Genomic DNA, 16673 nt, shown 5'->3' with positions numbered 1-16673 from the left:
AATCCCTCCATGCTGCCTAATGTTTTCCTAACGTCACACTCGTCACGTACTTCACTTTTATTTCATAATCATTTCTGAGAGGTAAAGGAGTTGCATGACAATCTGCAGAGCTAGCGGCGTCAAAATTAACACACATATTGATGTGACTCAAAAGCTGAACGAGTTACTTTCCGACGTTGTTTTAGATGTGCAAGTGCCAGTCAAAACTCGCGGTGACGGCACTCTGCCGACCATTTCGCTAGTTAACACCGGTCTTGTTGTGTGTGTTTCAAGCTCAAGACCATCTCCAAGCACAAAATGGTACACAGCAACATGAAGACGGTTTTGAACTGCTCAATTGCTACATTAAAACGGTACGTTTCTTTTTCAGAACTGGAAAAACACGATCATGACACGATTCGAACCTGCAATCTTCGCATCCGAAGTCCAACACCTTATCTATTAGACCACACCGTCACTGACGAACAAGTATAACTAATATACGACTCATGTCGAAACGCTCACACCCCCTGAGGAATTGTGTTTTCGTTCCACACAGGCGCTGCCCCTTGCTCTATCCCACCAATTCGTTACATTCAACCTCTTACGAGATCGACCAAATATAGAATGGCAAACAAGACCACACACTTTGTGCATTCGGAATCGAAGGCAGGGTGTCCCTCGCCGCATTTGCTACGTTGGCCATTTGCCACTTCTGCAGAAACGGCGGCGGCGACGCCGACGACGACCGCGAGAGGCTCTGAGATTTGTGAGAAATACATCTATAAAATGTAATTCAGACTACCTCGTCCCACCTTATGCCGTACCGCTTTGGCAAATGCTTTATCTGCGCCATTCGCCGTAATCACATCTGAGAGTAATTCCTAATAAAACGCCTGTCGCTAATTGTTCGTCATCACATATACTGTTTGCTATACGGCCACGACGCGCAACTGATTTCCAAAACTCGTCTTTCTCCTGTGAGGATGGAACTCACGACCCCTGGTTTACTAGACCCGTGCTCTACCACTGAGCTAAAGAGGCGCGGACTAGCGGCAATTTTGTGTACTTCGTCCGTACGGTCGTCTGAATCATCAGACTTCAGCTGACAACACTTCATATTTTCAACTAATATTTGCAGCTATGTCGACCCATTACTGCTTGGCTACACATCTGACACGTAGCCGATGTTCTCTCCAAACAAAACCACTTGCACTTCAGAACTTGACTTTCACACATGTCTACAAAATCACCTTCACCTTCAAATACAGTTTCTTGCGACTGATGGTGTCGTAGGCAAATTTTAAAGTTGCTATTTCCATTACATCACGTTAATCAGAAAAACGGTAATTTACATCTGCAGCGGAAAAAAATTCCGTTCCGCCCAGCGTAGGGCTCAAACCCACGACCCTGTGATTAAGAGTATCATGCTCTACCGACTGAGCTAGCCGTGCTAACTCGTTGCATACCTGCTGGGTAGCAGATCACACAGTACTCGTTTGGGTTAGTTGGTCTCATACAGAATCCCTCCATGCTGCCTAATGTTTTCCTAACGTCACACTCGTCACGTACTTCACTTTTATTTTATAATCATTTCTGAGAGGTAAAGGAGTTGCATGACAATCTGCAGAGCTAGCAGCGTCAAAATTAACACACATACTTGATGTGACTCAAAAGCTGAACGAGTTACTTTCCGACGTTGTTTTAGATGTGCAAGTGCCAGTCAAAACTCGCGGTGACGGCACTCTGCCGACCATTTCGCTAGTTAACACCGGTCTTGTTGTGTGTGTTTCAAGCTCAAGACCATCTCCAAGCACAAAATGGTACACAGCAACATTCAGAAGGTTTCGTACTGCTCAATTGCTACATTAAAACGGTATGTTTCTTTTTCAGAACTGGAAAAAACACAACTGTGACAGGATTCGAACCTGCAAATCTTCGGATCCGAAGTCCAACGCCTTATCTATTAGGCCACACCTTCACTGACGACCAAGTATAACTTATATACGACTCATCTCGAAACGCTCACACCCCCTGAGGAATTGTGTTTTCGTTCCACACAGCCGCTGCCCCTTGCTCTATCCCACCCATTCGTTACATTCAACCTCTTACGAGACCGACCAAATATAGACTGGCAAACAAGACCACACACTTTGTGCATTCGGAATCGAAGGCAGGGTGTCCCTCGCCGCATTTGCTACAATGGCCATTTGCTACTCCTGCAGAAACGGCGGCGACGACGACGACGACGACGACGACCGCGAGAGGCTCTGAGATTTGTGATAAATACATCTATAAAATGTAATTCAGACTGCCTAGTCCCTCCTTATGCCGTACCGCTTTGGCAAATGCTTTATCTGCGCCATTCGCCTTAATCACATCTGAGAGTAATTCTTAATATAACGCTTGTCGCTAATTGTTCGTCATCACAGATACTGTTTGCTATACGGCCACGACGCGCAACTGATTTCCAAAATAAGTCTTCCACCTGTGAGAACGGAACTCACGACCCCTGGTTTACTAGACCAGTGCTCTACCACTGAGCTAAAGAGGCGCGGCCTAGCGGCACTTTAGCGTAGTTTGTCCGTACGGTCGACTGAATCATCAGACTTCAGCTGACAACACTTCATATTTTCAACTAATATTTGCAGCTATGGCGACCCATTACTGCTTGGCTACACATCTGACACGTAGCCGATGTTCTCTCCAAACAAAACCACTTGCACTTCAGAACATGACTTTCACACATGTCTACAAAATCACCTTCAAATACAGTTTCTTGCGACTGATGGAGTCGTAGGCAAATTTTAAAGTTGCTATTTCCATTACATCACGTGAATCAGAAAAACGGTAATTTACATCTGCAGCGGAAAGAAATTCCGTTCCGCCCAGCGTAGGGCTCGAACCCAAGACTCTGTGATTAAGAGTCTCATGCTCTATCGACTGAGCTAGCCGTGCTAACTCGTAGGATACGTGCTGGGTAGCAGATCACACAGTACTCGTTTGGGTTGGTCGCTCCCATACAGATTCCCTCCATGCTGCCTAATGTTTTCCTAATGTCACACACGTCACGTACTTCACTTTTATTTCATATTCATTTCTGAGAGGTAAAGGAGTTGCATGACAATCTGCAGAGCTAGCAGCGTCAAAATTAACACACATACTTGATGTGACCCAAAAGCTGAACGAGTTACTTTCCGACGTTGTTTTAGATGTGCAAGTGCCAGTCAAAACTCGCGGTGACGGCACTCTGCCGACCATTTCGCTAGTTAACACCGGTCTTGTTGTGTGTGTTTCAAGCTCAAGACCATCTCCAAGCACAAAATGGTACACAGCAACATTCAGACGGTTTCGTACTGCTCAATTGCTACATTAAAACGGTATGTTTCTTTTTCAGAATTGGAAAAACACGACCCTGACACGATTCGAACCTGCAATCTTCGTATCCCAAGTCCAACGCCTTATCTAGTAGACCACACCGTCACTGACGACCAAGTATAACTTATATACGACTCATCTCGAAACGCTCACACCCCCTGAGGAATTGTGTTTACGTTCCACACAGCCGCTGCCTCTTGCTCTATCCCACCCATTCGTTACATTCAACCTCTTACGAGACCGACCAAATATAGACTGGCAAACAAGACCACACACTTTGTGCATTCGGAATCGAAGGCAGGGTGTCCCTCGCCGCATTTGCTACGATATCCATTTGCTACTTCTGCAGAAACGGCGGCGACGACGACGACGACGACGACCGCGAGAGGCTCTGAGATTTGTGAGATATACATCTATAAGATGTAATTCGGACTGCCTAGTCCCACCTTATGCCGTACCGCTTTGGCAAATGCTTTATCTGCGCCATTCGCCTTAATCACATCTGAGAGTAATTCTTAATAATACGCCTGTCGCTAATTGTTCATCATCACAGATACTGTTTGCTATACGGCCACGACGCGCAACTGATTTCCAAAATTCGTCTTCCTACTGTGAGAATGGAACTCACGACTCCTGGTTTACTAGACCAGTGCGTTACCACTGAGCTAAAGAGGCGCGGCCTAGCGGCAATTTTGTGTACTTCGTCCGTACGGTCGTCTGAATCATCAGACTTCAGCTGACAACACTTCATATTTTCAACTAATATTTGCACCTATGGCGACCCATTACTGCTTGGCTACACATCTGACACATAGCCGATGTTCTCTCCAAACAAAACCACTTGCACTTCAGAACATGACTTTCACACATGTCTACAAAATCACCTTCAAATACAGTTTCTTGCGACTGATGGAGTCGTAGGCAAATTTTAAAGTTGCTATTTCCATTACATCACGTGAATCAGAAAAACGGTAATTTACATCTGCAGCGGAAAGAAATTCCGTTCCGCCCAGCGTAGGGCTCGAACCCAAGACTCTGTGATTAAGAGTCTCATGCTCTATCGACTGAGCTAGCCGTGCTAACTCGTAGGATACGTGCTGGGTAGCAGATCACACAGTACTCGTTTGGGTTGGTCGCTCCCATACAGATTCCCTCCATGCTGCCTAATGTTTTCCTAATGTCACACACGTCACGTACTTCACTTTTATTTCATATTCATTTCTGAGAGGTAAAGGAGTTGCATGACAATCTGCAGAGCTAGCAGCGTCAAAATTAACACACATACTTGATGTGACCCAAAAGCTGAACGAGTTACTTTCCGACGTTGTTTTAGATGTGCAAGTGCCAGTCAAAACTCGCGGTGACGGCACTCTGCCGACCATTTCGCTAGTTAACACCGGTCTTGTTGTGTGTGTTTCAAGCTCAAGACCATCTCCAAGCACAAAATGGTACACAGCAACATTCAGACGGTTTCGTACTGCTCAATTGCTACATTAAAACGGTATGTTTCTTTTTCAGAATTGGAAAAACACGACCCTGACACGATTCGAACCTGCAATCTTCGTATCCGAAGTCCAACGTCTTATCTAGTAGACCACACCGTCACTGACGACCAAGTATAACTTATATACGACTCATCTCGAAACGCTCACACCCCCTGAGGAATTGTGTTTACGTTCCACACAGCCGCTGCCTCTTGCTCTATCCCACCCATTCGTTACATTCAACCTCTTACGAGACCGACCAAATATAGACTGGCAAACAAGACCACACACTTTGTGCATTCGGAATCGAAGGCAGGGTGTCCCTCGCCGCATTTGCTACGATATCCATTTGCTACTTCTGCAGAAACGGCGGCGACGACGACGACGACGACGACGACGACCGCGAGAGGCTCTGAGATTTGTGGGATATACATCTATAAAATGTAATTCGGACTGCCTAGTCCCACCTTATGCCGTACCGCTTTGGCAAATGCTTTATCTGCGCCATTCGCCTTAATCACATCTGAGAGTAATTCTTAATAATACGCCTGTCGCTAATTGTTCATCATCACAGATACTGTTTGCTATACGGCCACGACGCGCAACTGATTTCCAAAATTCGTCTTCCTACTGTGAGAATGGAACTCACGACTCCTGGTTTACTAGACCAGTGCTCTACCACTGAGCTAAAGAGGCGCGGCCTAGCGGCAATTTTGTGTACTTCGTCCGTACGGTCGTCTGAATCATCAGACTTCAGCTGACAACACTTCATATTTTCAACTAATATTTGCACCTATGGCGACCCATTACTGCTTGGCTACACATCTGACACATAGCCGATGTTCTCTCCAAACAAAACCACTTGCACTTCAGAACATGACTTTCACACATGTCTACAAAATCACCTTCAAATACAGTTTCTTGCGACTGATGGAGTCGTAGGCAAATTTTAAAGTTGCTATTTCCATTACATCACGTGAATCAGAAAAACGGTAATTTACATCTGCAGCGGAAAAAAATTCCGTTCCGCCCAGCGTAGGGCTCGAACCCAAGACTCTGTGATTAAGAGTCTCATGCTCTATCGACTGAGCTAGCCGTGCTAACTCGTCGGATACGGGCTGGGTAGCAGATCACACAGTACTCGTTTGGGTTGGTCGCTCCCATACAGATTCCCTCCATGCTGCCTAATGTTTTCCTAATGTCACACACGTCACGTACTTCACTTTTATTTCATATTCATTTCTGAGAGGTAAAGGAGTTGCATGACAATCTGCAGAGCTAGCAGCGTCAAAATTAACACACATACTTGATGTGACCCAAAAGCTGAACGAGTTACTTTCCGACGTTGTTTTAGATGTGCAAGTGCCAGTCAAAACTCGCGGTGACGGCACTCTGCCGACCATTTCGCTAGTTAACACCGGTCTTGTTGTGTGTGTTTCAAGCTCAAGACCATCTCCAAGCACAAAATGGTACACAGCAACATTCAGACGGTTTCGTACTGCTCAATTGCTACATTAAAACGGTATGTTTCTTTTTCAGAATTGGAAAAACACGACCCTGACACGATTCGAACCTGCAATCTTCGTATCCCAAGTCCAACGCCTTATCTAGTAGACCACACCGTCACTGACGACCAAGTATAACTTATATACGACTCATCTCGAAACGCTCACACCCCCTGAGGAATTGTGTTTACGTTCCACACAGCCGCTGCCTCTTGCTCTATCCCACCCATTCGTTACATTCAACCTCTTACGAGACCGACCAAATATAGACTGGCAAACAAGACCACACACTTTGTGCATTCGGAATCGAAGGCAGGGTGTCCCTCGCCGCATTTGCTACGATGGCCATTTGCTACTTCTGCAGAAACGGCGGCGACGACGACGACGACGACGACGACGACCGCGAGAGGCTCTGAGATTTGTGAGATATACATCTATAAAATGTAATTCGGACTGCCTAGTCCCACCTTATGCCGTACCGCTTTGGCAAATGCTTTATCTGCGCCATTCGCCTTAATCACATCTGAGAGTAATTCTTAATAATACGCCTGTCGCTAATTGTTCATCATCACAGATACTGTTTGCTATACGGCCACGACGCGCAACTGATTTCCAAAATTCGTCTTCCTACTGTGAGAATGGAACTCACGACTCCTGGTTTACTAGACCAGTGCTCTACAACTGAGCTAAAGAGGCGCGGCCTAGCGGCAATTTTGTGAACTTCGTCCGTACGGTCGTCTGAATCATCAGGCTTCAGCTGACAACACTTCATATTTTCAACTAATATTTGCACCTGTGGCGACCCATTACTGCTTGGCTACACATCTGACACATAGCCGATGTACTCTCCAAACAAAACCACTTGCACTTCAGAACATGACTTTTACACATGTCTACAAAATCACCTTCAAATACAGTTTCTTGCGACTGATGGTGTCGTAGGCAAATTTTAAAGTTGCAATTTCCATTACATCACGTTAATCAGAAAAACGGTAATTTACATCTGCAGCGGAAAAAAATTCCTTTCCGCCCAGCGTAGGGCTCGAACCCAAGACTCTATGATTAAGAGTCTCATGCTCTACCGACTGAGCTAGCCGTGCTAACTCGTTGGATACCTGCTGGGTAGCAGATCACACAGTACTCGTTGTGTTGGTTGCTCCCATACAGATTCCCTCCTTGCTGCCTAATGTTTTCCTAACGTCACACTCGTCACGTACTTCACTTTTATTCCGTAATCATTTCTGAGAGTTAAAGGAGTTGCATGACAATCTGCAGAGCTAGCAGCGTCAAAATTAACACACATACTTGATGTGACTCAAAAGCTGAACGAGTTACTTTCCGACGTTGTTTTAGATGTGCAAGTGCCAGTCAAAACTCGCGGTGACGGCACTCTGCCGACCATTTCGTTAGTTAACACCGGTCTTGTTGTGTGTGTTTCAAGGTCAAGACCATTTCCAAGCAGAAAATGGTCAACAGCAACATTCAGACGGTTTCGTACTGCTCAATTACTACATTAAAACGGTATGTTTCTTTTTCAGAACTGGAAAAACACGACCGTGACACGATTCGAACCTGCAATCTTCGGATACGAAGTCCAACGCCTTATCTATTACGATACACCGTCACTGACGACTAAGTATAACTTATATACGACTCATCTCGAAACGCTCACACCCCCTGAGGAATTGAGTTTACGTTCCACACAGCCGCTGCACCTTGCTCTATCCCACCCATTCGTTACATTCAACCTCTTACGAGACCGACCAAATATAGACTGGCAAACAAGACCACACACTTTGTGCATTCGGAATCGAAGGCAGGGTGTCCCTCGCCGCATTTGCGACGATGGCCATTTGCTACTTCTGCAGAAACGGCGGCGGCGACGACGACGACGACGACGACGACGACGACCGCGAGAGGCTCTGACATTTGTGATAAATACATCTATAAAATGTAATTCAGACTGCCTCGTCCCACCTTACGCCGTACCGCTTTGGCAAATGCTTTATCTGCGCCATTCGCCTTAATCACATCTGAGAGTAATTCTTAATAAAACGAGTGTCGCTAATTGTTCGTCGTCACAGATACTGTTCCTATACGGCAACGACGCGCAACTGATTTCCAAAATTCTTCTTCCTCCTGTGAGAATGGAACTCACGACTCCTGGTTTACTAGACCAGTGCTCTACCACTGAGCTAAAGAGGCGCGGGCTAGCGGCAATTTTGTGTACTTCGTCCGTACGGTCGTCTGAATCATCAGACTTCAGCTGACAACACTTCATATTTTCAACTAATATTTGCAGCTATGGCGACCCATTACTGCTTGGCTACACATCTGACACATAGCCGATGTTCTCTCCAAACAAAACCACTTGCACTGCAGAACATGACTTTTACACATGTCTACAAAATCACCTTCACCTTCAAATACAGTTTCTTGCGACTGATGGAGACGTAGGCAAATTTTAAAGTTGCTATTTCCATTACATCACGTTAATCAGAAAAACGGTAACTTACATCTGCAGCGGAAAAAAATTCAGTTCCGCCCAGCGTAGGGCTCGAACCCAAGACTGTGATTAAGAGTCTCATGCTCTACCGACTGAGCTAGCCGTGCTAACTCGTTGGATACCTGCTGGGTAGCAGATCACACAGTAGTCGTTTGGGTTGGTTGCTCCCATACAGATTCCCTCCATGCTGCCTAATGTTTTCCTAATGTCACACTCGTCACGTACTTCACTTTTATTTCATAATCATTTCTGAGAGGTAAAGGAGTTGCATGACAATCTGCAGAGCTAGCAGCGTCAAAATTAACACACATACTTGATGTGACTCAAAAGCTGAACGAGTTACTTTCCGACGTTGTTTTAGATGTGCAAGTGCCAGTCAAAACTCGCGGTGACGGCACTCTCCGACCATTTCGCTAGTTAACACCGGTCTTGTTGTGTGTGTTTCAAGGTCAAGACCATCTCCAAGCAGAAAATGGTCAACAGCAATATTCAGACGGTTTCGTACTGCTCAATTACTACATTAAAACGGTATGTTTCTTTTTCAGAAATGGAAAAACACGACCGTGACACGATTCGAACCTGCAATCTTCGGATCCGAAGTCCAACGCCTTATCTATTTTTTTTATTGCTACATTAAAACGGTATGTTTCTTTTTCAGAACTGACAAAACACGAGCGTGACAGCATTCGAACCTGTAGTCTTCAGATCCGAAGTCCGACGGCTTATCAATTTTTTTTCTCCTTGACCACTTTTTTTTGGCGCCTTGGACCGCTTTTTATTGTTTTTTATAAGGATGCATATCAGTAGGCGCATGACGGGGACAACGAGGGCAGGGGTCAAAGAACTCGAGGCCTGGCCACGATGCCCTAACCATCACTCCCACCGAATGGCTCCTTCAGTGCATTTTAATTGTTATAGAAAAGCGGGTATAGTCGTGTATATTTTTCGCCTGCTCTCTTTATTGTGGTAAGGAGCGCTGGTTGTACGACATCTGGGGGTGAGATCCCATTGCAAAGCCGTCATTCGCGTTTTCAGTCAACAGACATTCGAGTAAGAAACATGTGATTATACTGCAATATACAGCGAGCATTTATGAGACACTTATTGGGGGGCAGACGTAACATGAATGGTTAAAAGAAGAGGCATTTCCTTCATCTTAAACGTAGATTCCGACTTCACTTCTTCATTACCCCTAAAATAGTACATTTAGTGTTAGACTGAGCGCTTTAACCAACGCCTATTCGTTCGAATAAAATGATCAACATGTTTCCATATATTTTCCTGTGGTCTGCATGTTGCTGAATGTTGCTGTACTCCATCTGCATAAAAAGCTTGAATTCCGTTTCGTCGTCACCACCTATTTTATTGATAATGTAATGGACAAACTGTCCCATTAACCAGTGTATTGCATTATTTGTGGTTTTCGGGTAATATTTAGTTTCAGGTCTGAAAAGCACCATAGGAGTAATAGAATTGGATGACGTTCGTTGCAGTAATGCAAGACTTTTCCTGAGCCAATGCCAATTGTTGAGATTTCCAGCACACATAAATCTATGAATCACAGTGTCAACTAGTTTACATTTCTGACATAACGGGGTTTCAGCTTTCCCAATTTTATAAAGCCGCTCGTTGGTGCTGACAATATTATTGACGGCTTTGTACCATGCCGTTACCACATCTGAATTGAGCCCGTTAAAACTAATATTCTCCCAAATTGCATCCCAGTTGTGACTCATATATTTCGTGGCAATTTTATTTTGTCCTTCATATTGTTGTCTTTGTCTCATGATATCTCTGGCTGTAATGTGCAGTGAAGTTCTGAGTTTCTCGTTAACATAGCTCAATTCTGTGTACAAGATCCTAACGTATCGCAGTCGGGGGTTAATTTTTTGTACGTCTGCCGGTGGTTGAAGGCTTTCTGGTTGGACACATTTAAACAATTGTGTAGTAATACTGCCGGGGTTGGCGTGAAATATGTTTAAAGACCTTTTTATGAAAAGCGCAGAAGCTTTATTGCGTATGTCTACCAGTCCGAGGCCTCCATTTCTAGGATGTAAAGTCGCAGTTCTTAGGTTAACCCTGACGATTTCCCCCTTCCATAAGAAATTTGCAACCCACGACATTATTTTCTGAGCTATCAACTTCGGCAAGGAAAAAACTTGTGCCATATAAAATACCTTTGAGAGAATGCATAAGTTAATGAACCTGACCCTCTGAACCTGGTTCATAAGTCGTTTTGAGTTCTCAATAAGTCCCCCTTGAATCTTTGTTAAAACCTCTTTCCAATTGAGGGCTGTCATCCTCATTGGACATGCCGTCAGGATTGTCCCCAGGGTTTTATGGGTGGTAACGGACTTCGCCCAATCGCTGTGTATCCGTTCAAGACCCCGCATTCCCAGGATTGTACTTTTATTTTAGTTTGCTGTCGCACCCGATGCGCGGCAGTAGTTTTTAAGAATGGCCCCTAGTCGAATTACATCATCTTGCCCTCTTATGACGACACCAACATCGTCAGCATAGGCTCTCACTACAGTTTTCCTGCCAGTTATAGTTATGCCCTTTAACCTTTCATGAACACTTCTTAAAAAGGGCTCTAACGACACAACAAACAAAAACATAGATAAGGGACTTTCCTGTGGGATGCCGCCGTTTATTTGAATTTGCGGCGTCAGCTGACAGTTGACAGCTAATTTAGCGTTCAGACCAGTAGCAACGTTTTTATAACATTAACTGTTTTGTGGACGAGTCCCATTTTTGTCAGTACCTCAAATAGGAAGCGGGGATTCACCGAGTCGAAAGCCTTAGTAAAATCTATAAAAAGTAAAGCACATTTGATGGAAACCGATGCTAAGGCGATGATGTCTCTATATTCAGAAATCGTATTGAAAATACTTCTATTTGCTGCACATGACTGATGTTGACTAATTAATTTGTCGGTCAGAGGGGAAAGGCTCTTGTTTAAAATCCTGCATACTATTTTGTAGTCAGAGTTTAAAAGTGTAATAGGGCGGTAATTGTTTAAACTTTTCGTCCCTTTGTTTTTCGGTAGAAGTACAATTTTGCTGTCTTTAAAATCTGCAGGTATCGTCTGCTCGTTATAAATCTCATTGACAATGCATGTAAACGTGTCACCAATTAAAAACCAGAACTTTCTGTAAAATTCTACAGGGAGTCCGTCGGGTCCAGCAGATTTATTCACCGGGGACTTGGTTATTGTCTCACGAACCTCTTCGTTACTGACTTCAGAAAGGATATCGTCGTTTTCAGAACTTGTCAATTGTGGGGATAAAACACTGAGAAACTCTTGCAGAGACCCCTCGTGAGGTGGGCTGGAGGAATATAATGCATAGTAGTACTGGTATACTGCATTTAGAATCTCCTTCTGAGACGTCAGTGTTGTCCCATTGGGGGTTTTAAGTTCACTAATAACAGTGCGTCGCCTATTCTTTGCATGCCGAAGCAGATGATATAAGGATGTTGTTTCATCATCTACCACCGACTTCGCCTTTGACTTCAGTTTTAAACCTTCCATCTGTTGTCTTTTAATGGCGAGTAATTTCGCTTTGGTGTGTCTGATGTCTTGTAATCTAATGGTTGACACGTTTGCCTGTTCATAGCGGTCTCGCAACAAACTGTAATAAAATTCCATACTGTTTTTTAACTCCCACGCTCTTTCTCTGCTGTATCTGATACACACTTTTCTCAGTCTCGGCTTTGCAACCTTAATCCACCAGTCTAATACTGTGGGGTGCCTCTCGATCGACCGCAGACATAAGGTCCACGCATCCGATAACCGCGTCTGCCAAATCTTGCTCTTTTAAGAGAGAGACATTTAGATGCCACTGGTTCCTAAAAATCTGAATCGGCTGTGGAGCTAAATTAATGCACGCCTTCATACTGCAGTGGTCACTAAAATATACAGGTACGATTTCTGAATTTAGTAGACATCTTTCCAAGTTTTGGGAAACATAGATTCTGTCTATTCTACTGCGCGAAGTCTGTGTTATATACGTATATTCAACCTTCGTTGGATATTTTAGTTCCCATGCGTCCTTTAGTTTTAGGTTGGTTACTAGGCGTTTAAGTTCTAAAGAACCGTTAAAATGTGGTTGTTGATCTTTACGATTTAACACACAGTTAAAATCACCGCCCATTATAAAACTGTTTGGGTGTCGACGTAATAAATATATAAGTACCTCTTTATAAAATGCTGCCCTGTCCTGTCTATTACTATTTCCTGAGGGCGCGTATAAGTTAATCAATGTGGTACCTAAAACGTTAATACTATTTGCCCTTCCAGATTCCAACCGCTCCAATTGAGATACGGGAATCCCTTCCCTGAGCAGAACCGCTGTTCCTGTATGTGTGTCACAAGATACGTTAACAATTGCGGTGTATCCTGGTATTACAAATTCCGTCGTTACAACCTCCTGTAGCAAAGCGACATCGGTTCCAGAGACATACAAAAATTCCTTGAGAGCAGCTAACTTTAATGAGGTTCGAATTTTATTTATATTGATCGTTGTGATAGAGTATGCTTGCATCTCTAACTTGCTACTGGCCACCGACAATGTTGGTCAAAAAACTGTTGTACTTTTGGTATGCTGAAATCCGGTTTAGAACTACAGTCATTCAGAACTTGGTAGCAGTCCTAGTAACACGGTCGCTAAACGTTAGTTTGTCTGCCATTGTCATCCCGCACCTTAGTACTGAGGGGCTGGTCGACATTGAGTGTGTCAGGAGGCTCATCTGGAGCACCTTCTCTGACAATTTCATATCGTATATTTTTCTGTGATTTTACGGCTGACTTGTCCGCTTTTTGTTTGGCTTGGGTGCGAGAAACAGTAAGATTCGGTTGTGGTTTTAGCGTACGGCGGTGGACGCCTTGAAAACCCTGACCTGATTTTGTTGTGGCAACACTCGACGCGGCCGCTTCAGCAGCAGTGTCTAGAGAGACCTGGTTTGTAAACACTGCCTGCTGTTTACATGCTACCTTCGGTTGTTGTGACGCTTGCGACGGTGTTTGCTTATTTTCCGTTTCAGGAGTAAACACTTTCACCTGTTTACACTCTGGTGCCGGTTGCTGTGCTGTTGCGGTGTCGCGTTGTTGTTGTTCTACCGCTTCCGCGAACTTCCCGTCGGTAAACAGCTGATTATCGCTGTTTACAGCTGGGCAAGTTGTCACTGCTTGGGGGACTTCTACTTTCTTGCTGTCGGCAGCTGCCGTTGCATTTTCTGGCAGTGAGCGAGATGTATCAGAAACTGCAATTAAATCTACTTGCATTCCGTCTTGGGGCACATGCAAATTTTCATCGCCAGCTTTCTGTTTACGTACAGCAGGAGATTGTCGGGAGGTGTCATCATGAGAATGATCATCTGTATGTTCATGTGGGGCCGGCCGCGGTGGTCTCGCGGTTCTAGGCGCTCAGTCCGGAACCGTGCGACTGCTACGATCGCAGGTTCGAATCCTGCCTCGGGCATGGATGTGTGTGATGTCCTTAGGTTAGTTAGGTTTAATTAGTTCTAAGTTCTAGGCGACTGATGACCTCAGACGTTAAGTCGCATAGTGCTCAGAGCCATTTGAACCATTTTTTTGTTCATGTGGTCGTTTCTTGGTTAGTACGTCTAACTCACGGGCAGAGGAATCACAATTGAAGCGTGTTACCAGGGGTGGAAAATCACTGCCATCAACAGCAATAGTTCCAGTACTAGGTACAGAATCCGAACCCTCACGCTGTTTGGCTGTGTTATCGGTTGCCAAAACTTCGCTCAAGGTCATCTTGCGGCGTTGGACTATATGTGTTTTTAGAACAAAGACACGACGCAGACAGTCCTGCCTTAAATGACCCGATTCATTGCATATATGGCACGTAGGGGTTTGACCAGTATAAATCACGTGTGCTTTACGCCCGTCAACAGTTATATGAGATGGGATATTCGTCTTTACTTCCATCTCTACCGAACGAATACCATTGAAGCTCTGAATTTTAAATTGCTTCGACCAACGTTCGTTAACTATATCCTTTACCTCACCATATTGAGACAGGGCAACCTTGATTTTCTCATTATCTATCTCGATAGGTAAATTTAACACCCGCACAGATCTATAAAGAGCATCAGCTCTCCTGATAGCCACTTTACTTGTAGTGCCGTCTCTATGCAAAAATTCGACATGATACCCGAATTTTCCAATAATTTTATCGACCGAAACGGGATACAAAAACTTTACGAAAACACAGTAGTTGTCAGTATCTAGCTGAGTGGTATGCACCATATAAGAATTTATGCCAAGCACCTGATCAAGCCAATCATGAATTTCCAGAGCAGTCGGCTGAACACGTCGTGTTTCCTTAGCGAAGGCAAAAACCAGCGTATTCTTCCTCACAGTTGTAGCCATGGTATGCAGTAATCAAGGGGAGATTCTGGTAATTACCGAAAACTCCACAAACGACAAATAATCGTCGGTAGAAAACACAAAAACAGAACACAGGAGGCAGAAAAAACACGAGTTACACACGAAGAAAATCACAAAACTCAAAAACACCGAAACACAAAGGTAAACACTGGCGAAACACTGTCTACACGCAGCAACGGTGACACGTCCGTACGCGTCGGCAGCTAGAGCCAGAAAACCGAATCTATTAGGCCACACCGTCACTGACGACCAATTATAACTTATATACAACTCATCTCGAACGCTCACACCCCCTGAGGAATTGTGTTTTCGTTCCACACAGCCGCTGCACCTTGCTCTATCCCACCCATTCGTTACATTCAACCTCTTACGAGACCGACCAAATATAGACTGGCAAACAAGACCACACACTTTGTGGATTCGGAATCGAAGGCAGGGTGTCCCTCGCCGCATTTGCTACGATGGCCATTTGCTACTTCTGCAGAAACGGCGGCGGCGGCAGCGGCGACGACGACGACGACGACGACGACGACGACGACCGCGAGAGGCTCTGAGAGTGTGAGAAATACATTTATAAAATGTAATTGAGACTGCCTCGTCCCACCTTATGCCGTACCGCTTTGGCAAATGCTTTATCTGCGCCATTCGCCTTAATCTCATCTGAGAGTAATTCTTAATAATACGCCTGTCGCTAATTGTTCGTCATCACAGATACTGTTTGCTATACGGCCACGACGCGCAACTGATTTCCAAAATTCGTCTTCCTCCTGTGAGAATGGAACTCACGACCCCTGGTTTACTAGACCAGTGCTCTACCACTGAGCTAAACAGGCGCCGCCTAGCGGCACTTTTGCGTACTTCGTCCGTACGGTCGTCTGAATCATCAGACTTCAGCTGACAACACTTCATATTTTCAACTAATATTTGCAGCTATGGCGACCCATTACTGCTTGGCTACACATCTGACACGTAGCCGATGTTCTCTCCAAACAAAACCACTTGCACTTCAGAACATGACTTTCACACATGTCTAAAAAATCACCTTCACCTTCAAATACAGTTTCTTGCGACTGATGGAGACGTAGGCAAATTTTAAAGTTGCTATTTCCATTACATCACGTTAATCAGAAAACGGTAATTTACATCTGCGGCGGAAAAAAATTCCGTTCCGCCCAGCGTAGGGCTCGAACCCAAGACCCTGTGATTAAGAGTCTCATGCTCTACCGACTGAGCTAGCCGTGCTAACTCGTTGGATACCTGCTGGGTAGCAGATCACACAGTACTCGTTTGGGTTGGTTGCTCCCATACAGCGTCCCTCCATTCTGCCTAATGTTTTCCTGACGTCACACTCGTCACGTACTTCACTTTTATTTCATAATCATTTCTGAGAGGTAATGGAGTTGCAT

General features: G+C 44.7%; 3 non-coding genes across 3 annotated transcripts; all 3 read right to left on the bottom strand.

Annotated features, from left to right (window-relative positions):
* Nucleotides 1–8479: 8479 nt before the first annotated feature.
* Nucleotides 8480–8551, bottom strand: Trnat-agu (transfer RNA threonine (anticodon AGU)). Its single transcript has one exon. It is a non-coding gene; the product is annotated as a tRNA-Thr (tRNA).
* Nucleotides 8552–16028: 7477 nt separating this feature from the next.
* Trnat-agu (transfer RNA threonine (anticodon AGU)) lies at nt 16029–16100 on the bottom strand. The gene has a single exon. It is a non-coding gene; the product is annotated as a tRNA-Thr (tRNA).
* A 336-nt stretch (nt 16101–16436) lies between these two features.
* Trnak-cuu (transfer RNA lysine (anticodon CUU)) lies at nt 16437–16509 on the bottom strand. Its single transcript has one exon. It is a non-coding gene; the product is annotated as a tRNA-Lys (tRNA).
* Nucleotides 16510–16673: the final 164 nt, after the last annotated feature.

This window comes from Schistocerca gregaria, chromosome 10, assembly GCF_023897955.1.
Source record: "Schistocerca gregaria isolate iqSchGreg1 chromosome 10, iqSchGreg1.2, whole genome shotgun sequence".
In the NCBI taxonomy this organism is placed as follows: Eukaryota; Metazoa; Arthropoda; class Insecta; order Orthoptera; family Acrididae; genus Schistocerca; species Schistocerca gregaria.
The sequence above is the reverse complement of the archived record's forward strand: the minus strand, read 5'-3'. Positions and strand labels throughout refer to the sequence as shown.